The sequence below is a fragment of the Meriones unguiculatus genome, chromosome 6 (genome assembly GCF_030254825.1).
Source record: "Meriones unguiculatus strain TT.TT164.6M chromosome 6, Bangor_MerUng_6.1, whole genome shotgun sequence".
In the NCBI taxonomy this organism is placed as follows: domain Eukaryota; kingdom Metazoa; phylum Chordata; class Mammalia; order Rodentia; family Muridae; genus Meriones; species Meriones unguiculatus.
In genome coordinates, this window is record NC_083354.1 from 129,337,566 (window position 1) to 129,362,936 (window position 25,371).

The window sequence follows — 25,371 nt, forward strand, 5'->3', positions numbered from 1 at the left end:
CTGTAATACAGACGTTAGGATACTCAACGAAACTGGACCAGCTTCTTCAACATTTCTTTGTGAATGGGCAGTCAACTATATTTTGAACAAGCTCTTTAATTGGCGAAAAGCTTTTTCATTTTATTTCACCAGTATCCACTCACATCAAAGAAGATTAGAAAATTAATTCCATGGGAACCTTTTAAATGTGTTTCTGTCTGCCAGAAGAGCCACTGCTCTAGATGGTAGATGAAGCATCTGGCTACCTATTGATTTCCTATTGCCAGCCTCCAGACTCCTTTAGTCCATATTCACATGTGCTTGTGTTACATTTCAACATCCAAACTAGCCTCCTTGGCCTTCTCATCTCCCCCACTCCTCCTCCAGATACTAGCTCCTGGACTGTTCCTCGCAGTTCCTGGCTTCCCTCCTCCTGACATCCTGTATGTACACACTCTCTCTATATGCTGGCAAGCCTCTCCCCTCCCTGGTACACCCCACTGTTGCTATTCTTGAAATTCTTTCTCTTGATAGTCTATACTACTCTTGCTTCTCTCACGGATAGCCCTGGCTATGTCCAGTTTGCTTTCTTTTCTCTCAGCTCTGCACTCTTCCAGATGCCTCTGGATGCTCTCTCTCTGTCTCTCTGTTTCTGTCTCTCTCTGTGTGTCTGTCTGTGTCTCTGTCTCTCTGTGTGTGTGTCTTTGTCTGTCTGTCTGTCTCTCTTTCTATCTCGTATCCACAATAAAAACCTTCCTCCCAAATCACATATGCATTCACATTCATCACCCTCTTCTTCCTGTGGGGGCAACCTGACCACCTGCTTCAAGCTCTTGCTACCTTGACTTCCTTCCTATAATCAATTGCACGTTCCAACTTTGAGCCTAAAATAAACTCTTCTGCAGGTTGCTTATGCCAGAGTATTTTATCACAGTGACAGGAAAATGTCTAAGATACAGCTGATTAAGTTAAACTCATTAGTCTAGGCCTTAATCAGAGATGACTGTTCATTAAAAAAAAAAAAGATCAGATATGGTGTGACATGCCTGCAATCCCATTACTTGGGCATTTGAGGCAGTAGGCTCATAGGTTTGAGGTCAGCCTGTGTTCTCTAGCACCCTCCCCCCCCCCATTATGAAGAGAAGATATTTGATACCAAGATAGACATACATAGGGAGAAGGTAGTGAAAAGACAGTGGAAAGGACAATTACAGTAAGTCAGGGAATGCCTGAAGTTGCCACAAACTAGGAGAGAGGAACTGAATAGATTGTCCCTCATTATAGTCACAAGGAAAATTTCTGTAAACCTTGAGTCTGTTTTACTTGTCAATAATTTGTCATTTCAAGATTGTTTTTCCACTGTTGTGACAAATTATCTGAGAAAATGTACTTGAAGGAGGAAGAGTGTATTTTTCTCATGGTTTACAGCTATGGTCTGTGGTTGGTAGCACCACTACTTTTGGGTGGCAGTGAGACAGTACATTATGACAGGGATCATGGGTAAAGCAAACCTGTCTGCTAGGAATCATAGGAAGGACAAGGGATACATTTTATCTTCCACAGACAGCATGCTACTAATACCTGCAGGGGCCTATTTTCTTTAAGTAGTTCTACCGGCTGGGAACTAAGCCTTTAATGCATGGGGCTTTTGGAAGGACACTTCATATGCAAAGCATAATAACTATGTTAATGGAACTGTAAATGATATAACGTTTTGAGATTGTTTTAGTTCATTCAGCATAATACCCTTGAGGTCTATGTGAGAGTTTCTTTCAACAGCTTTTTACAAATTGCATGGTATGGGTATACTATAGCTGTTTAATCATATATCCATCAAGGAACATTTTAGGTTTCCTCGGTAACTTTTTTTTTTCCTTACTGAGAAAAGGGTCTCTTTACATAGCTTTGGCACTCGTGGAACTCACACTGTAGACCAGGCTGGTCATGAACTCAAGAGATCTGCTTGCCTTGCCTCCTGAGTGCTGGAATTGAAGGCGTATGCCACCACACTTGGCTAAAGTCTTAATTTACTTTTATGTGTGTTTCATGTACACCATGCCTGGTGCCCACAGAGGCCGGAAGAGGGAATAGCTTCTTGAGTAAGGGCTGTGGACCGCCCTGTGGAATTTCCCTGGAAAAGCAGCTGGTGCCCTGAATTGCTGAACCATCTCTCCAGCCCTACAGTGTCATTTTAAAAAGCTAATTATATGGTTAGAACACTAGGTCAGAATACCAAGGAACCTCTCCTTTGTTGCTGTCCGTATATCCTCAAAGCAGGTATTCCTAGATACAAAATGAAATTAGCTGACTTAACTCTTTAATAATTTCTTCTTGATAAATTAAAAATCCTTCCAAATAAAACTATATTTTAGTCCTCAAATTATATTTGGTTTATTATGATGAAGAATAGGGAGAAAATAATTGTTTTAAAATCCCCTGATTTGATTCATGATTAAAAGAAAAGGGAAGTAAATGGTACTAGATTCGTACTACTTAATTATTACATTTAGTTGTCTATAATATACCAGAAACATTTTCTCCTTTTTTTATGTTAGTATGATTTTTAAGGTGTGCCAAATAGGCACAGCATGACATTCGTTGTTATTAAGACGTGTGCAAATGAAAATTAGAACTTCTTGATATTTCAGATCTCCAAGGCAACACATTTTATAGACATTTTATATACTATTATTGTAAGTGCTGGAAGTACGGGATAAGAAAATAAATGTTGTGTTTGCATTCAAAATGCTTTGAGTGTCCTAGGAAAGATAAGGCACCAGAATATGGTCATAGGTGGTAAGTGTTCTGCTGCAAGTTCAGGCTTCTCCCCCCAATGCCAGGAAGACATCCATGGGCTAATAAGAAAAGTGGAGTTCACAGTGATTGCGTGACTTTCCAGAAGGGACAGTTTGGGAGTTGCAGGGTTAGGGTACTGGACACATCCGTTCGGATCAGAGTCTGTTTTTTTTTTTTTCTGGGAGTGCTTTGGTTCAATAATAACCAGTGGTGTGTTGTGTTTTCACTTTCACTTTGTACAATGTGTAAGGAGAGAAAGAAAGTGATTAGGGAAATTCCCTAACACATGTTGCTGGACAAAGATTTATTATTACAAAAAATTTTCTGGGAATTTCCATTTTCCTTTGGGATTTTATTTGGCAGGTTTCTCAGAATGTACAAGAACATAGAACTAGTTGATTAGTCTAAGTTCAGGAATTTCAGTGCCTGAATTTAGCAAAATTTTGCTTTTTCCTTTTTTTTTTTCCGGAGCTCAAAAAACATGTTTCCTGTCATTCCAAAGTTGTAAGCATAACATGCTGAGGAGTATTAACTTTCAAGGCAGCACAGTTATTTTTGCTTCAGGAAGCTACTATGTGAAAAAGGATGTGAGTTTAGTACCCCCTTAAAGATCTTGTATGGGGCAGAGACATGGCTGTGGGCAACTGGCAAAACTGTCCTTATTGTAGCCTATGGAGTTTACGTCTTAACAGGGCAGGCTGGCACAGCTGTGTAGAAGTAGAAACAGTGACTAATCAGAGACCAACTGCTGGTGGTGACAAGCAGTTGAACAGCTACCTGAAGGGTAGCTGGAAAATAAGAAGGACCCCGGAAGCTTCTGTGACCCAATATTTTCCAAAATTGTTAAAAAGAACAAAGATATGTATCCTCCAGGGAAGTCTTGGATCCCAACTCCAGAGGGCATTCTCTACAGCAGAGAGGTGTCGTTTGCATGAAATACGTTTTGTACAGAGCCTCTGGAGTAGAGCAAGTGAAGGCCCACTGCTCCGCTTAGATTGCTCTGAGGTTCAAGTTATACAGTGATTATAAAAGGACTTTAAACTAAATCCAACAGTATGGGCAAGAACAATGGTAGTTACTGTTTTTTCACTAACCCTGCCATTTGATTGAAATTTTCTTATCCAGTTTGAGAAACAAGTCTCTGCTAGCCAGGAGCTTTCCAAGTATTCGCCTTGAATGTGTGGCACTCTTCTCTGGGAAGACAAACACTCTCATAGGATACTAAGCTCAGACAAGATAACGTAGAGCCTCTAGTGGAGCTACAGAGAAATAGATCCTTCATGGGAATGTCTTAGCAGGCAAAATATAGGAATATTGTCAACCAAGCAAATGAGCAAACACTTTCTGTTCCTGACTAACAAGTGACCGAGTGACCGTTGCCTCTTTTCCAATGATAGCATCACTTCAGCTTTTGTCATTTCAGATTAGACAATGAAAATTAAATTACTCAATCAGAATTATTTCTACTCCTAGACAGCAGCCAATCTGAGGAGGATGCCCATTTCCTTGGATGGTCCCTAGACTCAATTCCTATAGGAAATTCTTCCACACTGTCTAACTGAGAGTCCCTTTGGGTCCCATTGGAGCTCGTTTTTTTCTGCCTGCAATGAATAAATAAATCCAGTTTTGTATCACTGTAGATGAGTCTCTTGTAGTCTTTGTCTAGAGAATGTTGACGTAATTATTAGACAACCAACAATCCATATTATATGTCAGGTAGTACTGTCTCTTTGGACTTTTCTAAGGGTTTGTTTATGCTATTGGTGCCATTGCAAAGAACAGACCTTGTGAACTAATGATTATGTCTAGACACAATATTATCCTTCACATTATGGGGATTATCCACATTATGTGGATTATGGGGACATGAACCCAAGGTACTGCTGCATTTCTTTAAAAATAATAGCTAACATTTATATAATACTAGATGATAAAATGTGTATTCGATAGTTCTAAGCACGTGCCACATAAGAGTTTATGTATGAGAAACCAAAACCAAAACCAAAACAACACTGTCTAGCTAGTACTGTTATTCTCAGTTTTCTGATGGGGAACTGAGGTACAGAGCTGTTTTTTGTGTATTGTCCCCCAGCTGTTGAGTAAGAGAGTCCAGATATAAACTCTGGAAATCATATCTGCATTCTGCATGTTTAGTTCTTTTACCAAAATGTTATGAGGCTGCTGAGAGATGGAATATGAATGTTTGATATTGCTTAGCACATTGTGGATGTGGAGTCTAGCAACCTTAAAGTCTTAACATGTCTCTTTTACAGCTTACTGTCAGGAGTAACTTAAACTTTGTGGAATTAAATCCAGGAACAATTCCTGGAAGGAAAGCATGCAGGATGACCAGGCATACATATTTCAAGTTTTTGTTTCTCTGTTATCAAGTTCATGTTTAAAAATATTTAAGCTGGGGAGATGGCCCAGTATGTAAAATGCTTCCTATGTTGCGCAAGTTCGAAGATCTAAGATGTGAACACCGGATGTAGTGCACATCTCTGGAATTCCATTTCTCCTGTGAAGCAATCAGAGATAGAGACAAGAGAAACCCGAAAGTCTGAGGGCCAGATGGCCTGGCATATGCACCAGTGAACAACAGAAGACCCTCTCTTAAATAGGGTGGACAACACTCAGGGTGATCTTCGTGTTGTGCACTTGTGTGCATGCATAGACACACACACACACACACACACACACACTCACAAAGAAAAATAGTCCTTTGAGCCAAGGATGTAGTTTAGTAGAGTTCTTACCTGGGATACATAACATTAAAGATCTGATGTGTTATAGTGAAAAAAAGTAAACCTTTGTAGTTAAGGTCTGTATAGTTTTCAAAACTCTAGAATGCATTCAAATGTGGTATTTCTTAATACTCACATTTGGGAAATTTGGAAAATTTAAATTTGGGAAATTTAAATCAGATCAATGTATTGAAAAATAAATCGTGCATAACGGAAAACTTTGGTTGGAAAAATATCTTGCTTCAGTTGTGTTTAGATATTAAACCTAAATATATTTTTGCTAGATTTAATCAGATGAATAAATAAATAATAGATTATTATGACATAGATACATGAAAGATGATAAAATTGAAACATCAGTTGCTTACATAGGAAATGTACTTTATGCTTTACCAAATTAAATATTTTTAAGGTAGTCCTTTGTATAATTGCTTGTTTTTGAGATAATCAGCTATGTAGCTCAGGCTGGCCTAGAACTGGCAGCATACCGATCTTGAATTTGTGATCTTGTTTTTGCCTCCTGAGTGCTAGGGTTATAGGTAGGTAACGCTGTGTTTGGCTTTTATGGAAATTTTGTAGTGATTATTATCTCTAGTGTGATGTGATGGTGTTAGTGAATTTTAGCCTACACCCAAAGTTTATAACCACTGTGGAAGCCAGCAAAAGGCAGTGAAGATGGCATCAAAACATCACCTTTGTTAGTGGAATTTGAAGAGCACAATTTAGATGTACTGACAATGCTTGCTAACCTGTGTCCACTTAAGAACAAACCCAATCTTGTCCTTCTAGAGACCTGCTTTTGTCATTTGTATTGCATGGAGGAGCATGGCAAAAAAAAAATTTCATGAAAGCAAAAAGATTCTGAAGAGAAAGGGGGTGAGGTGATATGTTCCCAAACTAGGGAACATATATATATATATATATATATATATATATATATATATATATATATATATATATATATATTTTTTTTCTTGGAAGGAATGAGGAATGCAAGGTACTTAGAGAGGTGAAGAATGTTAAAGAACTTTCCTGACAGAAGTTCACAGTGGACAGAGGGATAGTGATGTTTTCCACAATAGTTCCTAACTTTAGATAAACCTAAGCCTGCAAAACATAAATTAGTATGCACACACATGTTTGACAGAAGAGATAAGGCAGCATTCTTGGTCACACAAGGATACCACTAAGTATAGCCAAGTAGGTAGTAAGTAAAGAACAGTTAGTAGAATTTTGAGATTTAGCCAAACCTAAAAGGTGTAATTTAAAGAAAGGCCAGTTTTCATAAGAAAGATGAAAGGAGAGTCTTCCCAGACTTTGTGTGACACATTTTAAAAAGTACCATAGTCTGAAGATAAGGACTGGGTTATTCAGAACTACTAGTGAGCCCTTAATGTTTCAAGGAAGCAGTCATCCTGCTTTTCAGGTTGGTTCCTGTCACAATCTGAGACAGTGACATCCATTAAGAGTTGAGTAGCATAGCAGAAATGTGTACATCCCTCTCTGTAATCAGTAGTCAGGTGGGCAAAGACTGAAAATCCGAGTGTGTGCTCAGTCTTTATAATACACATAAAGCCCCCTTTCACAGGCCTGTGCTTGGTTTTGGCTGTCTCTGCTTTGGTGCCCCATGTTGCTCATTCTTGCTGAAACCTGGTTTTGTCATTTATGTGTTGGAGGAGGAGTGAGTGAGATAAGGCATGTGAAAGATAAGGTGTCACCTTAGATCCTGACTGTGATCCAGTCCAAGTTTTCTTTATTTTATCTTAGTGTTGTTTTGAGGGTGAATCCTGTGCTGTGTTCTTATAAAGAAAAAAAGATGGGCTGCTTATTAGGAATCTCCCCTCTCCCCCCAAAATCAGTGATTTTTTTTTTTTTTTTGGAGCTTAGTAATCCTTCTTCTTCTGGTTCTTTTCTAGTTAATGTAGTTTCTAAAATTACTCCTCTGTGGGAGGCTAGATAAATACTTCTCTGCTGACTACCATATGTGTGACAGGCAAATCAGGTAAAGGGATGTAACATTTTCATTCGTACAACACAGCAGGTGATCTTATATGTGGGAACTAGCAAATGCTCCAGAGTAATCAAACTGGCTTTCCAAGTCTAGCTGTACCAGTTAGGTTTTGATTTGTTGCCTTTCCCGTGCGTGCGTGTTGTAGCTTGTGCTTGTTTATATAGCCTGATGTAGAGCACCTGACTCAAGCAGCAGCTTAATACTTTGTCTCCAAGTGCAGTGAAATGACAGCCCGATTAAGGATTCATCCTCGAAGGCACTTCTTCCCTTAAACCTCAAACTGTTCAAAGAACTCTGTACCCTTTGCTGCAGTTACTGTTCATAGCATCCTACACTGTTGGCTGCCCAGGCATTGGGTAATGTGTGCCATGGATGTTGAGCTTTTTAGTAAAATACATGCAGTAGAACAGACTATTCAGAAAGCGTGGAGTGTCAACGTCTTCCCATAGAAAGCATAGTTGAATTATTCATTAGGTCTTTTTATTTTTATTGGTTGATAAGGTTCTTTTTATTTAATTTTTTCCACATAATATATTTTGATCATATTCTCTCCTCTCCCCCAAGTTCTCCCATATCCTCCAACTGTCCTACCCACCCAACTCCATGCTCTTTTCCCCCTTTCATCTCCTCTCCTGCCTAAAAAACCAAACATTGAAACAAACAAAAAACCCAAAGACAAAAAAAAAATACCAAGTCAAACTAAAATAAAACAAAAAGAGGGCACTGCTCTTGAGCATGGAGCTGGACCTGCACTGTGATTGATATACCCAGTGACACTAACTGGGGAAAGCTGATTTTCCCCTTCCTTCCTTCCTTCCTTCCTTCCTTCCTTCCTTCCTTCCTTCCTTCCTTCCTTCCTTCCTTCCTTTTTCCTTCTTTTCTTTCTTTCTTTTTTTTCTTTCTGGCATTAGTTGCTATAAGCTTCTTGTACAGTGATGGGACTTTGTGTCAACTTCCCCTTCTCAGTGTTGGCATTTTTTCTGGTTTGAATCTGTGCAGGTCTTGTGTGTGCTGTCAGTCTGTGTGGGTTTGTGTGACAGTCTTGCTGTGGCCGGAAGTTGCTGTTCCTTGGAGTTATCTATCATCTCTGCTTCTGAAAATCTTTCTGCCCCTTCTTTACATAGATCCTTAAACCTTAAGAGAGTGAGGTGACCAAACATCCCATTTAGGTCTCAATACTCCAAACTGCCTAACTCTACAGAGCTGTGGGTTTTTGTGTTAATTATATTTCTTACAAGAAGAAGCTTCTCTGATGATGGTAGAGTGAGGCATTGAACCATGGGTATAGCAATATGTCATTAGGAGTAATTTTATTTCTATGTTCGTTTAGCCAAATAATAGTAGGATTTTTCTCCCCAGTAGGGCCAATGACCTGTGTAGTCTCAGGTTCTTGGCCACTTTAGCAGTGTGAGGTACAGCTTCCCTAAGTCTTAAATCCAACCGAAAAGTTATGCTACTACCGTAACATTTGTGCCACTGTTGCATTAATATATCTTGGCAGGCCAGTGTTGCAGTGTTTATAGCCAGATGATGTTGATAATTACTTTTCTCCTCCAGTAACACATAAAGTACCTTCCAGCATAACTTAAGTCATGTTTTCAGCAATAGAACATTACAGTCAGGTTGTGGGAAGGAAACAATAGTGTTGGCAATAGTGTGATGTTTGGTGGGGGAATCTTTGGAACTCCTTAGGTGGAGGAATCAACAAGATGTAACTCATTCCCGTCACTGGAGACTTTACTTAGTGGATATTAAGTCTGTTTGGAGCATTGTCTTTCTCATTGTTTGGTGACTCCGCTTAAAGTTCTTTCATATATGTATGCATTTTAGAAAGCTTCTACAGTAGTCACTGTTCCTATGACTTTCTAAATGCCTGTGTTAATTATCTCTCTTATATTTCTTCCTTTACTTTGCCATTCCATCCTACTTCCCATTTAATTTTCCACCCTACTTTCTGTGTATAGCACTATATTTTGTTTCCTCCTCCTTGTAAGATCCCCTTCTCTTCCCTGGTCCCTTATAGGCTTTCTCGCTCTTTTTTTTTTAAAGATTTATTATTTATTTGTTTGTTTGTTTGTTTATTTATTATATATACAATGTTTTGTCTGCATATATACCTGCATGCCAGAAGAGGGCACCAGATCTCATTACAGATGGTTATAAACAGTCATGTGGTTTCTGGGAATTGAACTCCCGACCTCTGGAAAAGAAGCCCATACTCTTAAACTCTGTGCCAGCTCTCTAGTCCTACTTTCATTTTTCTACGCATTCAGTTTGGCCAGAATCAATTTTTGATTATGCTCTTTTTTCTCCAATGTGTATTTTTGGCTTCTGTGTCAAGAGAAGGTATCTGGAGCTGTGTAGAATTATGTTTGGGTCTTTGATTCCATTGATAAAAGCATCTTGTTTTTTATGCCAATATTGTGCTGTTCTTATCACTACAGCTTTGTAATACATTCTTAAATCTGGGATGGTGATATCTTCAGCACAGTTGTTTGTTTCTGTGAAGAACTGTGTTGGAATTTTGATAGGGATTGTATTGATTCGGCGATGCTGTTTTCACCATATTAGTCTGACCAGTCCATGAAGATGGAAAGTCCTTCATCTTTTGGTATCTTCTTAAAGTTTTTTATTCAGTGTCTTTTTAAAAAATGTATTCATTTTTTATATTAAATCACAGGTTATTTACTTTGTACAGTGTCTTAAAGTTTTTATTATACAAGTTTTTCATAGCTTCATCAGAATTATCTTAAGATTTTTTTGAGGCTTTTATGAAAAGTACTGTTCTCCTGATTTCTTTCTTAGTCTGTCATTTGTATATTGGAAAGCTACAAAATTTTTTTTGTTTATTTTGTATATTACTACTTTCCCTAAAGACTTTATCAGCTGTAGCATTTTTTTTTTCCTGGTAAAGTCTTTCTGTATAAAATGATATCATCTGCAGATAAAGATACATTGACTTCTTTCTTGCTTATTGATTTATATATGCTAAACCATTCTGCATCTCTGGAATAAAACCAACTTAATCAGGAGGGATAGTCTTTTTGATATGCTCTTAAATTTGGTTTACAAATATTTTTGCATCTATGTTCATAAAGAATATAGTTCTATGATTTTCTTTTTTTTGTTGGGTCTTTGTGTGGTTTTGTTATCAGAATAATAGTGGCTTCATAAAAAGATTTAGGAAATGTTTCTTCTGTTTCTGTTTTGTGGAATAATTTGAGGAGCATTTGGATTAGTGTTAGTTTGTCTTTGAAGTTTTGGTAGAATGCTGTGCTGAATCCATCTGGCCCTGAACTTTTTTTAAAGGGGGGTTAGGAGATTTCTTTTCATAATTGCTTCTATTTTATTAGGGGATTATAAATCTGTTTAAACTGTTTATTCCATTTTGCTTTAACATTGGTAGATCATATCAAGAACTCTTTCCATTTCTTTTAGGTTTTCTAGTTTGGTAGAATATGAATTTTAAAGTTTGTTCTTATGATTCTCTGAATTTTCTCAGTGTGTGTTGTAATGTCTCCCCTTTTCTCTCTTAATTTTATTAATTTGTATCTTTTCTTTTTTGTCTTTTTGTTAATTTGTGTAAAGCTTATTAATCTTGTTAATTTTCTCAAAGAACCAATTCTGTTTTTCATTGAATCCATGTATAATTATTTTGCTTGTTTATTTATTTCTATTTTACTGGTTTTAGCCCTGAGTTTGATCATTTCTTCCCTTCTGTGGTATTATTTCTTGTTGTTTTTCTGGAGCTTTCGAATGTGTTTGGGTTATTATGAGATTTCTCAAATTCTTTTGGTGTGGTCCTCACTTTTACTAGCTGATCAATCTCTTCATCCCTCTCCAGTTTTTTAGTGTTATGATCTTACCTTTTATATTTGCTTTCATTATATCCCATGGGTTTGGGTATGTTGTGTTTTTATTTTTCACTCATTTTTTTTAAAGTTTTCATTTTTTTTTCTTGATTTCTGCCTCAACCCAGTTTTCATTCAGTGTTGAGTTGGTCAGCATCCATGAATTTGTAATCTGTAGTTTCTGTTTTGTTGATGCTTATCTTTGATCCATGGTGATAAGATGAAGGGTGTTATTTCATTTTTTTAGTATCAATTGGGACTTTCTTTGTGTCCTAATATGTGGTTGGCTTTGGAGAAAGTTCCAAAGGCTGTTTTAATGGAATATTCTGTAGATGTCTGTTAAGTACATTTATGATATTATTTAACTCCCTCATTTCTCTGTTTAATTTTTGTCTGGATGAGCTATGCATTGGCAAGAGTTGGGTGTTGAAGTCATTCTCTATCTCTGACTTAGGGTCAGTATTGATTTAGCTGTACTAGAATATATTTTATGAAATTGAGTACCCTTACTTTAGTGCATAAATGTTTAGAATTACAAGATTCTCTTTGATTTTTATTTTTTGACTATATACTGTTATTTCCTATTTTTTGAATCATTTTGATTTAAAGTTCCTTTACCCTCCACCCCCTGAGGGAAGAACAGTCTTGTTAGGCCACAGAGGAGGACATGGCAACCATTTCTAAAGATACCTGATAAGCTAGGGTCAGATGGAAGGGGAGGAAGACCTCCCCTAGCAGGGAAAGGGGCAGGGAGGAGATGAGGGAGGGAGGGTGGGATTGGGAGGAAATGAGGGAGGGGCCTATGGCTGGGATACAAAGTAAATAACCTGTGATTAATATAAAATAAAATAAAAATTAATAAAAAGTCTATTTTGTAAGATATTAAAGTAGCTTGCTTCTTTCTTTGTTTCCATTTTCTTAGAATACCTTTTTCCATACTTTTACTCTAAAGTGATTTCTGTACTTGATGATACAGTGGTCTTGTTATATGCAGCAGAAGGGTGGATTCTCTTTAGTAATCCAGTCTGTTAGTCTGTGTCTTTTCATTGGTGAATTGAGATCTTTATTATTGAGAGTTATTAATGAGCAGTATTTACTAATTTAAGTCCTCTTATTTTGTTGTAGTGGTCTTCTCTCCCCTTCTTTTGATCAATTGTTCTGGGATCATTTATCTGGCATATTGTCTTGGTTGTTCATGTTTTTGAGCTAGCATCTAGGCATCTAGGATGTTTGTTATGTGTCTTGGTTTAGATATCAGATCTCACCCTTGTTGGGTTGGTGTTATATTCTTTGGTTGCTGTTTCTCACTCTAGTTTTTAGCCAAGTGTCAGTTGTTGGGCCCGTGAATTACAGCCAAGTCTGGTGGTAGTGGCAGACAGTAGTTCTTCAGGTCAACAAAGAAAATGAATGAAATGAAGATAATGAAATGGAGATAAGCTAATAGGAATGGATGAAAGGAGTGATGTGGAAGAACTAGGTAGATCTTGGGCACTGCCTCTATATCCAGAGGCTGAGTCCCGAGGGTATATAGGTGGACTAGGAGGAGGAGGTAACATGAGCCAGTGGCAGATAGTCTAAGGTCTTAATAGACTGCAATGGAGGAAGTAGAGGAGGATAAAGTTCACCTCATGAGACCTAGCCAAGTATGAGGGATCTAGTAGAGAGCTGTTCTTCCAGATGGCCAAGAGCCACAGGGAAATGGAGATAGGCTAGAAGAAATGGCTGGAAGAGTGGCAGGGAAGAACTAGCCATTAGTTTTTAACAGAACAGAGCTACATAACTTGCTCTTCTGTGTGGTAAAAGCTGCATTGGTGGTTCATATTCATTTGAAAGGACAAATATTGATGTCAGTAAATATTGATGAAGTAGGAATATGAGAGGATTGGGAAAAAAAAAAACAGGTGGCAGACATTATCTCAGCCACAATGCTGGGTCGGGTTGTCTTCTATTTGTCTTGTGACTCCATCAGTAGCTTTCGTCCCTAGGGTAAATGACTGGATCCTCTGACATGTCTGAGTCAGTTATGAAATGGATGCCAGGTTGAGCAACTGTATAAAGGGACTACAAGATGACTGGACCTCAATTCATCTTGAGGCTGATGCTTAGACTGAACTAGACAAAGAGGAGCTGAAAGGTTAATTTTTACACCAATGGGAAAGGCAGGTGAATTGCTTTTACAGGCTGCTGAGGGTAGCAGGAATATGAATAAACTATAGCTTAACCTGAACTCCTAAATTAACTACCAGCAGGTGCCTGGTTTAATTTCATAGTGCTGTGGATCTGTTAAATCATTTCATGTGCATGTTTACAATAACATGTTTTTAGTTCATACATGTGCATTGTGATTAGAGGATTCAAAGGGCATAATAGTAAAAATGTATACTCTACTTCTTTCAAGTTTCCTAGTGACGCAGTTTCCTTTCCAGCGGTGTCAGAAATTGCTGGTTTCCAGTGTCCTACCTTATTATCTCCCTCTGTTTTATGGCTGTCTTCTCTAGTCTTATATACATCCAGCCCTGGAACTTCTCAGGTTATATCTCCCAATGCCTTGTTAAATTGAACCTTACTTATCCATTTTCAAAGCCTCAATGATTTATTTATTCTTCTCTGATTTTCTTTCCATCTCTATGTAATAAGCTTCCCACATCTCATTCCTGCGGGTGTTGTTATACTTCCTTGACATCATTCTTTTCTCTGGCCTATTTGACCTTTCTGCTTCTGGGATATTCAGGTTAGGTTACATTTTTTCTTGTTTGCACTGCTTTTCATTTCCTTATTATTATTTTTTTGGTCATTTTAACCTGAATCATCTACATCTTATCAGATGTCTTGGTGTCTGTCTATTTGAGTTACTATGTTGTTATTACTAAATGATGCAAAATGTGTTCAGGAATCTACATGAAGGTTCTTGTCACCAAGCCTGACAACCTGAGTTTGGTGACCTGGGACCCACATGGTAGAAGGAGAGTAAACTTGCTATTACAGAGTGTTCTCTGACCCCCCAAGCACTCAGTCGTGTGAGTTTGCTCCCTTTCTCTATTAATAAATAAATATGACAATAAGAAAATAAAGTATTTAGTTGCATTTGAGCCTGAAATTATATGAATCCCAGAAGATTTAAAGAGGTTAGCAAAAGCTTTCAGTTGGAAGTTTGCTCCAACTGTCAGGGATTCTCTGTTTATTACTGACTGTCCTGGAACTCACTCTGTAGACCAAGTTGTCTTGGAACTCACAGAGATCTGCCTCTGCCTCTGGAATGCTTAAAATGATTAAAAGCGTATGTGAACTGCCACCACCTGGCTTGAACTTTGCCTTTGATTCATAAAACTTTAATTAAATAAATGAATTTTCTCAGGATAAGTTCTTTTCTTTTTTGGAAGATAATAAAAGAAATCATGATTCAGAAAGTTTTGTATCATTTAACGTACATAAACATATTTAGAACTCAGCTGTATGCAATGACCCATGTAGGTTGAGAGCTTTTGCCTGTGTTTGCCACCTCCGGTCTGTGTAATTTTAAGCAACTTGTCACATCTTTCTATATCTTGATTTCTTGCCAGGGAAATGAGTAAAGGCAAGTGCATCGTTGAATAGATCACTTACCACATAGTAATATTTGATAAGTTCTGAGTTATTGTTGCTGTTATACATTGCACCATTTAACTATTGGTTCATTTAACTATTCTCCTGAATGAGCAAAAGAAAAAAATGCTTACTTCTGAATCATCCAAACATCTTACCATATTAAGAAAGGGATTTAGAAGATGTGCTTATGTCAAGCACCTTTTAGAAGGGTTACCAGGTGTTATTCAGCTGAACTCCACATTAGTACAAAGTCCTTTAAAGATGGAGGGCACAAACAGAAACATGACAACAGTATCAGGACTAGAGTACTTAAGTGCAAAAAAGTTCCAGCCATTTCTGTCTTTCACCATGGAAAATGGAAAAAGGAAAAAGGGACATGAAGTGTAGGTACCCTCCAGAAAAGGGGGAACAAAGCAAGAAAATGAATGCTCCTTTATGATTTCTATAAAGGATCCCCTTGCTGACAGACACCTTTATTTTAGTCTGCTGTGATCTCATTCAGACTTCTAGCATTAACTAGAAGATGATAAGATTAAATTATTTTAAACCAGCAGGTTTGAGGCAATTTGAATGAATATCAATAAGAAATGATTATTTCTCCCTAGAAAGACTCTTTTTGATCAATTTCCTATGTGTCAATGTCCCCTGTATCAGTTTTGGATGCAATAAGTTGTAACTACTAAGGATTTTAGCAGACAAGCATGGTAGCTTGTAACTTGGTCTTTTTTAGTGGAGAAGAGGAAACCAGATTAACCATAACCCAGTGTTTTCTTTCTGACTTGGATTCCACTGAGGTACAGGGTAAGAATACTGGGGAAATTCCCACCCTACTGTCAAGGACAGACCTCAACTGGCAGTAGGTTTATCTACAGCCATGCCAGGGTTTCCCCATTTCCTCACAGCCAGGGCTAATTTTCAAGATCAACGTGTACTGAGCACATGGTATGTGTGGTGGTTCAGTGCTTTGACTATATTGTCTTAGTTAAGCCTGTCAAAATTCTGATGGTGGTCAAAAGGAATGTATGTTGTTATTCAAATCTTAGGTCATGGCTCATTGATTTTTTCATCAGTTTTGTGGGGAGTGACTAGCAGTTTTAAATAGCACAGTGGTATATAACCAGTGTATTGCATGAAGTAAGAGTAGGTATACTTCCATAAAATTTTAAATTTCAAATAGACATATCATAGTATGTGTATAATTGTTAATATGTATTTGTGTAGTGGGTTATATTAAAACACACACTTATTGACACTGGTTACATTTCTGACAGTGGATTGAAGATCTTTAAAGCACCAATGAAATAATTAAACATGTTGTATCCAATAACAGCTAACTCTTTTCATTCTAATTATTTGTCTTACCTGTTCTGTAATCTTGAGTGTATTACTTATTCTTTTCATATTGTCACATCATTTATGAAACCTTTTTGAGTAGTGAATGAGTTAATCTGGCTGTAACACTTTGACAGTGCCATAGTACTTAGCACTTGAATATTTTCTCAGAATGCTTTGAGTTAGAAAGTGGTACAACCAGCCAGATTCCTGCTTTGTCTAACAAAATTTCCTCTCTTAGCTACTATGTGTCATTGCTTGAGTTTGAAATCCAAGCCAACTTTATATAAACTTAGATGTTCTCTGAAAGCAAACAATAGAAGAATAAATCTCCCTTTACAGTTACCAACAACTAAAATACTAGGCTTTCTCATCTTTTGCACTTGGCCTAGTTGGCATAGTCCTATCTCTGAGGAAATGCAGGCTTTGTGACTTGTTCTGCTCTGAATAGCAAGAAAGGAACATGTGGAAAGCAGCAGCTAGCTTCTCCTGTATAGAACAAACTGATGATTCACTTACACTTAGACAGTGAGGTCCCGAGTGGACTACATCCAAAGGGACTCACATCATGGAAGAAATCTAACAGGAATCTGGAGGGACTTCTTTTGCCTAAAAGCTCATTAGGTAAACCAGAGCACCAACCTATATGTGTGTGTGTGTTTTGTGGTTGTTGTTTTGTCTTCTTATTTTTCTTCCTGATCTGTTTCTTTTCTTCCACTAGGAAACTCAGGCATCTTACTAACTGTTTAAAACAAATTTTGGCCCAACTGGCCTTTGAAATCTATAGCAAGGCCATATTGTTTTTATAAACTCTGATATTTTAAAAATCAGGAAGTTTATGTCTTCCAATGTTAATATAACTGAGTATTATTCTAGTCCCTTAAACCACTTATATTATATTGATGTAATAACACTCCACAGTGTAGATTGATTTTGTTGCTATATTGCTGGGAATTTTTTTTTTTTTTTTTTTTTAGCTTTCAGATCAGGAAGCAAGTGAGTCTAACCTGTCTGACGGGATCTAGCTTGAGACATCAGTGTTTTGAACAACTAGGAAAAGAAAAGAAAAGAGGTAATTCAGCTTGTTTGCCCATGTCAACATGTCCAGTTCCTTGTAGTAACAATGGTAATCTTTCAGTATTTATTTAGTTTGAATGAAGGCTGTGGCCTGTTGCCTACTGCCTCAGGGCTGTAAGTAGAAAAGAAGTTACAGCCAGTAATTCCCTCACAAAGATGTGTCTCTTTCTCTTTTAAAGGGTATGAATAATCCTTGAGGTCAGTTGTAGTCTAAATTAGCTACTCAAATGTAGTCACATGGTGTCATTTTGAAAGACACATTATAGAGCTGGTTATTAACCTCTATGCAGAAGATCTCAAATTGGTGAAAAATTCTGTTCAGATGAATTGCATGTTTCATTGGTCTCTGTGGGTGGCAGGTAGAAATTGTAGGCTTGGGGAAGTGGTCCCACAGGATGCATGTGGGTCTTTCTGATGCTCTGAAAACATACTGGGATCCTCTTATTTCTGAAAACAAGGACGAGACAACAGTGTGTTTGCTTCTCAGTGTTCCTTTCTGCCAAACACAGGGTTTTCTCACAGCAGTCATCTCCGGGCAAGAACATTTTGTTAGACCTCTGGGGGAAGGGGGTAGAAGTCAGAGCCAACACTGGATGGTCTTTATGGATATGTACATTAAGGTGCCTTAGTACATGCAGGCTATTATAACAAAACATTACATTTGTTGTAGTTTATAAATAACAGAGTTTTATTAATTGGTGTGTATTTATCATATATATTGTTGATTTTTAAAAAGATTTGACCTCTCCCCCTTTTTTTGAGACAGGATTTCTCTGTGTAGCCTAGGTTGTCATGGACTTTCTTTGTAGACCAGGCTGGCATTGAACTCACAGAGATCTGCTTCCTTCTGCCTGCCTCTTACCAAGTGCTGGGACTACAGGTGTGCACCCAGCTTATATTTGACCATCTTAACCCTTATACTTTCCTCTTCTTACCTTTATCCCTTTATTCCCCCATGAATTTCTTCCTTTTCACAACTCTTTTTCTGCTTTTTATGTATTAGTCACAGTTCTCTAGAAGAACAGAACCAATAGAATGAATAGATGGATACATATTACAAAGGGGGTTTATTAAATTGCCTAGGTAGTCCAAGGAAGGATGTCTGTATACTGTAAAGGTTGAAAACATGGTAGGTGCTCAGTCCATGAGGCTGGATGCTCTAGTAGTCCCAATCTGGAGCTGAAAACCTGAAGGATTCCTGGAGAGTCACTTGTCTTCATTCCATGTTGGAAGACTGAGGAAGCTGGATTCTAGTGCCAGCAAAGATGGACCCAGCAGCATGGTAGATGCACATACCAGCAATGAGTGAAGGTGAACAGCGACAGCAAAGCTTTCCCCTTAGATCCCTTACATCTTGGCTCCCTCCAGAAGGTGTTGCCTACTCTGGGGGAAGGAATGTGTTCCAGCCTCAGTAAATCATCCTGGGAAATAACCTTACAGACATTCCCACAGGCCTGTCTTTTAGTTGAACCAGATCCAATGAAGTTGATGACCAAGATTAACTGTTACAGAGCTATAGCTAGCAAAGATTCTTCTCCCATGCAATTGGTTGTCCTTTCCATCTGATGATAATTTCTTTTACTGCACATCTCTTTAATTTTGTGAAAGCCCATTCATTAGTTATTAGTATTATTTCTTGAGTTTCTGAATGTACTTGCTTATGCCTGTGTACTAAAGTATAGTCCCTATTTTCTGCGAACAGTTTTAGATGATCAGATCTTGAATTAAAGTCTGATCCATTTAGAGGTGATTTTTGTTCAGGGTGAAATATAGACTAACTTGCATTCATCTTCCTGTGGATTCTAGCTTTTCCACACCATTTGTTGAAGAGGTAATATATGTATTTTTCTCCACACTATATATTTGGCATTTCTGTCAATCATCATTTGGCTTAGCTATATGCAGATCCGTGTTTTTTTTTTTTCTCCTTTAATTTATATCCTCAGTTTTTGCAGTTTTTGTGACAGCACCCTTTTATATATTCTATGACTTGAAACTTGAAACCAGGTACTGTGATAACTATTGAGCCTTTTTATTTTTCCTCTCAATGGCTTTGACTTTCTTGGGTCCAACACCATTTATTGAAGGCATTGTCTTTTTCCAGTGTGTTTTTCTAGCATCTCTATCAAAAGTCAGGTGTACATATGTGTATGGATTTATTTTTGGGTAGTCAATTCAATTCTATTCATTAATGTATCTATTTTTATGCTAATACCATGTGGATTTTTGTTTGTTTGTTTGTTGTGTTTTACTGTAGCTCTGAGGTATACTTTGAAATCAGGAATTCTGAGTCCTCTGGTAGTTCTTTTATTATTTAGGATTGTTTTAGCTATCCTGATTTTTGTTGTTGCTGCTTATTCTTTTTCCACATGAAGTTGAACATTTTTCTTTCAAGGCCTGTGAATAACTGTGCTAGAATTTTGATGGGAATTGCATTGAATCTGTAGATTGCTTTTGGCAGGATGGCCGTTTTAACCGTGTTAATCCTACTGATCCATGAGCATGAGACATCTTTCCATTTTCTGATTTGGCTTGAACCCGTGAAGGTTCTGTGTGTGCTGCCATAATCTCTGTGAAAATGTACCTTACTCCTTTTGTGTCTGAAGGACACTGTTTCCTTGAAGTCTTCCATCCCTTCAGACTCCTATCTATCTGTCTGTCTGTCTGTCTGTCTATCTATCTATCTATCCATCTATCTATCTATCTATCTATCTATCTATCTATCTATCTATCTATCTAATTTTTCCATTTATTTATTCATTTGTTTAATCACTTTAGAACCTGATCCCAGATTCCTTTCTTCTTTCCTCCTAGTCCAAACCTCATGCCTCTTTCCTCATTACTCCCACTCCTTCTCAGAGAAGGGGAGGCTCCCAAGAGGGAACAACCCACCCCAGCAAGTCACAGCATGACTAAACATAGCCTTTTCCCCTGAGGCCCAACAAGGCAGCCCAGTGAGGGAAAGGGATCCAAAAGCAGGCAGAGACAGAGACAGCCCCTCCCTTCATTGTTAGGGGACCCACATGTTGATCATGCTGTTTATCTGCTATATATGTGGAGGGGGCTAGGTCCAGCCCATGCATGAGCTGCTCTTTGGTTGGTGGTTCAGTCTCTGTGAGTTCTCATTGGCCAAGGTTAGATCACTCTGTAGGTCTTCTTGTGGTGCCCTTTCTTTTTTCCTCTTCTTCCACATAGTTCCCTGAGCACTGAGGGGAGGATTTGATGAAGACATCCAATTTAGGAATGAGTGGTTCAAAGTCTCTTTCTGCACATTATCCAACTGTGGGTGTCTTTATTAGTTTCTTCTACTGCAAGAAGAAGCTTCTATGATGAGCAAAAACAGATCTATGGGTATAGCAGTACATCATTAGGAATAATTTTATTGCAGTGTTCTTTTAGCAGAACAATAGTAATTTGTTTTCCCATAGGCCCATGGTCTATCTAGTATCAGGTTCTTAGATGCTAGAGTGGGCCTTACACTCAATCAGATAGTGGCTGTTTATTCCCACTTCCGCATTTGTGTTAGTACTGCATCAGTATATCTCAAAGGCAGGTCACCATTTGGGTGACAGATATTTTTTATTTTTTTCAGCCAAGTTGGTGATTACCTCTGGTAACATGCAGGGTACCTTCCAGTACCATGAACCCTAGTCAGCAGGGGTCATGGCTCTAGTTTGGTGCCAGTTCCACTACTCTGTGTTTTCTTCAGCAACAGGGCCTCACCATCAGTTTGTGGAGAGTGACCATTAGCTTGTGATATCTGAGGTTTTCGTGGGACCCCACTGGTCAATAACTCAACTAGATGTAACACATTCCTGGCACTGGAGGTTTCATTTGGTGATGTAACATGTTTGCTTGGGGCTTTGTCCTACCATAAATTTGGTAACTCCCTTTAGATTCCTTTCCTATATGTATATATTTTAGGAAGCTTCAACAGTAGCTGGTTTCCATATGGCTCTCAAATGCCCCCAGTGTTAGCTTTTCTTCCCCTCTTTTTCTCTCCTGCTCCCTCCCCATTTAATCCTCCATTCCAGTTTCCCCATTTTCTCTCCACAACAATATATTCTATTTTCCCTTCCTGGGAAGACCCTTTCCCCCTTTCCTTCCCACTAGTCTGATACTAAGTACCTACCCTCTCTGGTTACACAGATTTTAGCATGCATATCCAAGGCTTGAAAGCATCCACATGTAAGAGAAAACATTCCATATTTGTCTTTTTTGAGCTCTGGGATACCTCACTCAGGATGATTCTTTTTCTTGCTCCATCCATTAACCTATGAATTTCTTAATTTCAAGTTTTAAGACAGATGAGTATTATTCCACCATATAAATATACCATATTTGAATTATTCATTCATCAGTTGATGGACATCTAGGCTGCTTCCAATATCTGGCTATTAAGAATAGAACAGAATGAACACTGATGGATCACATGTCTCTGTAGTAATATGTGGTGTCCAGATACCCTGAACCTGTAGAAGAAAAAGTAGCTGAATTCATTGGCACAGAAAAAGACTTTCTTAGCAGTACACTTCTGTCTTCATTAGGGTTTCTGTTTCTATAAAGAGACACCACAATTACAAGTCTTATAAAAAGGAGCATTTAATTGGAGGTGGCTGACTGTTCAGAGGTTTAGTCCATTGTCATCATGGAGGAAGCATGGTGGCACACAGGCACTCAGACATGACACTGGAAATGTGGCTGAGAATTCTACATCTGGATCTTCAGGCATCAGGAAGAGAGAGAGACAGAGAGACAGAGAAAGAGAGATGGGAATCATCAGGAAAGTGCAAATTAAAACCACTTTGAGATTTCATTTTCTACCAGTTAGAATGGCCAGGATCAATAAAATAAAGGGCAGATCATGCTGGCAAAGAAATAGAGAAAGGAGAAAACTTATTCATTGCTGCTGGGAGTACAAGTTTGTACAGCCACTATGGAAATCAGTGTGATACCTCAGAAAACTGGAAATTGATTTTTCTCAATGCAGCTATACCATTCTCAGATTTATACTCAAAGGACTCTACATTTTTCTACCCTAATGGTTCTCAACATTCCTAATGCTGCAACTCTTTAGTAAAGTTCCTCATGTTGGTGTGACCTCCAACTATAAAATTGTTTTCATTGCTACATCTAACTAATTTTGCTACTGTTATGGACTGTAATGTAAATATCTGTTTTCTGATAGTCTGAGGTGACCACTGTGAAAGGATCATTTGATGCCAAAGGGTCAATAGTGATCCACAGATTGAAACCACTGTTCTATTCCAAGAGAGTCATATATACAATTATAACAGTTAATATTGGTAGTTGTGTTATCTAGTTTTTGCCAATTTGGCACAAATTAGGGTCATCTGTGAAGAGGAAACCTCAGTTGAGAAAGTGATTCCATTAGATTGTCCTACAAGGAAGTCTATGGGGGAATTTCTTGACTACTGATATGCAAGGGCTCAGACCATTGTAGGTGCTATTCCTTGGCAAATGGTCCTTGGTTGTATAAAAAAGCAGGCTGAGCAAGCCAGAGGAGCATGGCACTAGGCAGCATTCCTTCATGGTTTCTGCTTTACTTCTGCCTCTAGATTACAGCCTTGAGTTCCTACTCTGACTTCCCTTCACAATGGATTGCAACACATATATATCTCTAAACACTCCCCCACAAGTTTTGGTCATGATGTTTAGCAGTGAAATAGGAAGCAAACTAGAACAGTTTATAACTTGACAGACTCTAGAATTATTGTAGAGAAAGGTCTTTAGGTATCCTTATGAGGGATTTTCTAGATTAGATTAATGTATATTAATGTATAAACAGAGAACTACAATAAAAATGGTAGCACCATTTTATAGGTTGGGGTCCTAGACTGACTAAAAATGAGAAAGCAAATTGAGCACAAATAGTCAATGTTCTTTTCTTCTTGACTACTGACTCAGTATGACTAGCTCAGGCTTCTGCTACAATAACTTCCTTGTTGTAACACATTGTACTCATACAGTGTGAGCCCAAACAAACCCTTCTTTAAGTTCCATTTGTTAGACATTCTCTTATAGACAAATACCTAAGATATCAATAAAGTTAGGGAAGTGCTGTTAGAACGTAATGTAGAAATCTTTGGCTTTTCTGCTAGTATATTAATCTCCAGAATTTTATAGCTGCCCCTAATTTAACATATTAGACCACAGAACTAAGGCCTTGTCTTGGTGGCTTCAGAGACAGTAACTTGCAGTAGTAATTGCAATCCAACATGGGGCCAAAGACACTGTGAAAACAGAATCATTATGTTTGAAACTATTTTTAATGCATGTGTGTCATGAATATTCTGTATTATTAGTGAATAAATGATATTTTATGTCATAATGTTACAGCTCTGTACATAAATGAATGATGTATTTCCGTAGTCATTATTTGAATGACTAGTTGGAGAGGCAAGACACGTATAACCAGTTCAGTTTCAACAATAAAGTTCAGAAAAACTATACACAGACTTCTCCCTAGTTTCATTTCTATGCAAGAATAGAGATGAGAATAAAGTTACAGACTTAAGGAAGCTGGTAGGAGTCCAGCATTCTCTGGGTTCCTGTGTGAATCACTTCTGAATCATATATGTACTTCCAGAGTCTTAATAGTGAAGAATATTCGGAGATAAAAAGATTAGAGTAATTTTGAGCTCATTAAATTATAGGTTGACATCTTTTGTGAGGATTTATTTTCCTGGTACAACATGTTTTCAGGCTTTTATTTGTGTTATTTTTGGCTTAGATTTAGAATCCTCCAATCATAAAAAATCAAATGTAGATGTTTTTTGGATCTGCTGCTCTGTAATTAGGGATCATAATGAAAATGTCTTTTAGGATTCTCTGGTGTGTCTGTAGTAGAGAGTGAAGGATAGAGTTCAGGCCGTGGCACACAAAATTCATGATATAGTTTTAAATAGGTTTATGGAGGAGGTTAAGGTTTTGAGTGACTATGGACAGGCTCTGCTTTTTAAAGATGAGGAATTGTTAAAACACATGATCTTGTGGAAACAGAGAAAGCCACCAAAGATGCAGAGTTGTTGCCCCAAATCTGTAGAAATTTATAGAGAATCATAATGCTGGTGCTTCTAAAAAGAAGATGCATGCATGTTTATATTTCATTGGTAGTTTGATTCTTTAATGCTGGGAATAGAGTGAGGCTCAGTGGAGGGAGGGACCACATAACCTCACAGTCAAGATTTCTGTTCTCTGTACTAGAGAATCCAGAGAATTCACTAATCACCCTTGTCACCACTCTGACCTTGTCGCCTCACCCAGGGATGACATGAGATCTTATTTCTCAGTTCCAGTCCTATTAGGATGTGTAGCCTTTTCTCAGGCTGCAAAAATGACTAAGAGTGATTGCAGCCACTGATGAGAATATACTAGAGGTACAAGAAAAACAGAAAATTAGAGCACCATGTTGCTTGCTTTTTCTAGTGTAGACCCATGTCTGCTCCCAGGAGTACTGGGAAGACAGCCATTTGAGAGGGTCTGTTTCAGTCTTCCCAGCTCCTTTTGTCCATCTTTGGGCATTTTTCTGCAGTCTCCTAGAAGGTGTTTCTCATGATTGAGGAATCACTTCTTTCCAGTCTTGAATTAAATAGCTTATCTGAGGAAGGGAGCAGCACAAGAGAAAAGCAGTTTGTGAGCTCTTGATATAAAATGCAAGCTCCTGTAGCTTTCACAAAGAGAAACCTTGCAGATATTTAAGAAGCAAGCAAGGAAGGATGCAAACCAACAGCAAGCTCTTGAGAAAAGTACCCAACCCCCTGACAATCCATGCTTTCCCATGCTGCTGTTTCCTAAGGGAAAGGGGTTCTCAGAGCACATGCACAATTACAATAGTGTGGTGAGGATTGCATTTTCCCAAGTTTTTATTTGAAGAAAATTGTGCCATTCTTCATTTTGACCCAATAATACATATGGTGGATAGCATACACAATTTAGTTCATGGGACTATGCAGTTATCTCTTGGCATTGTGGT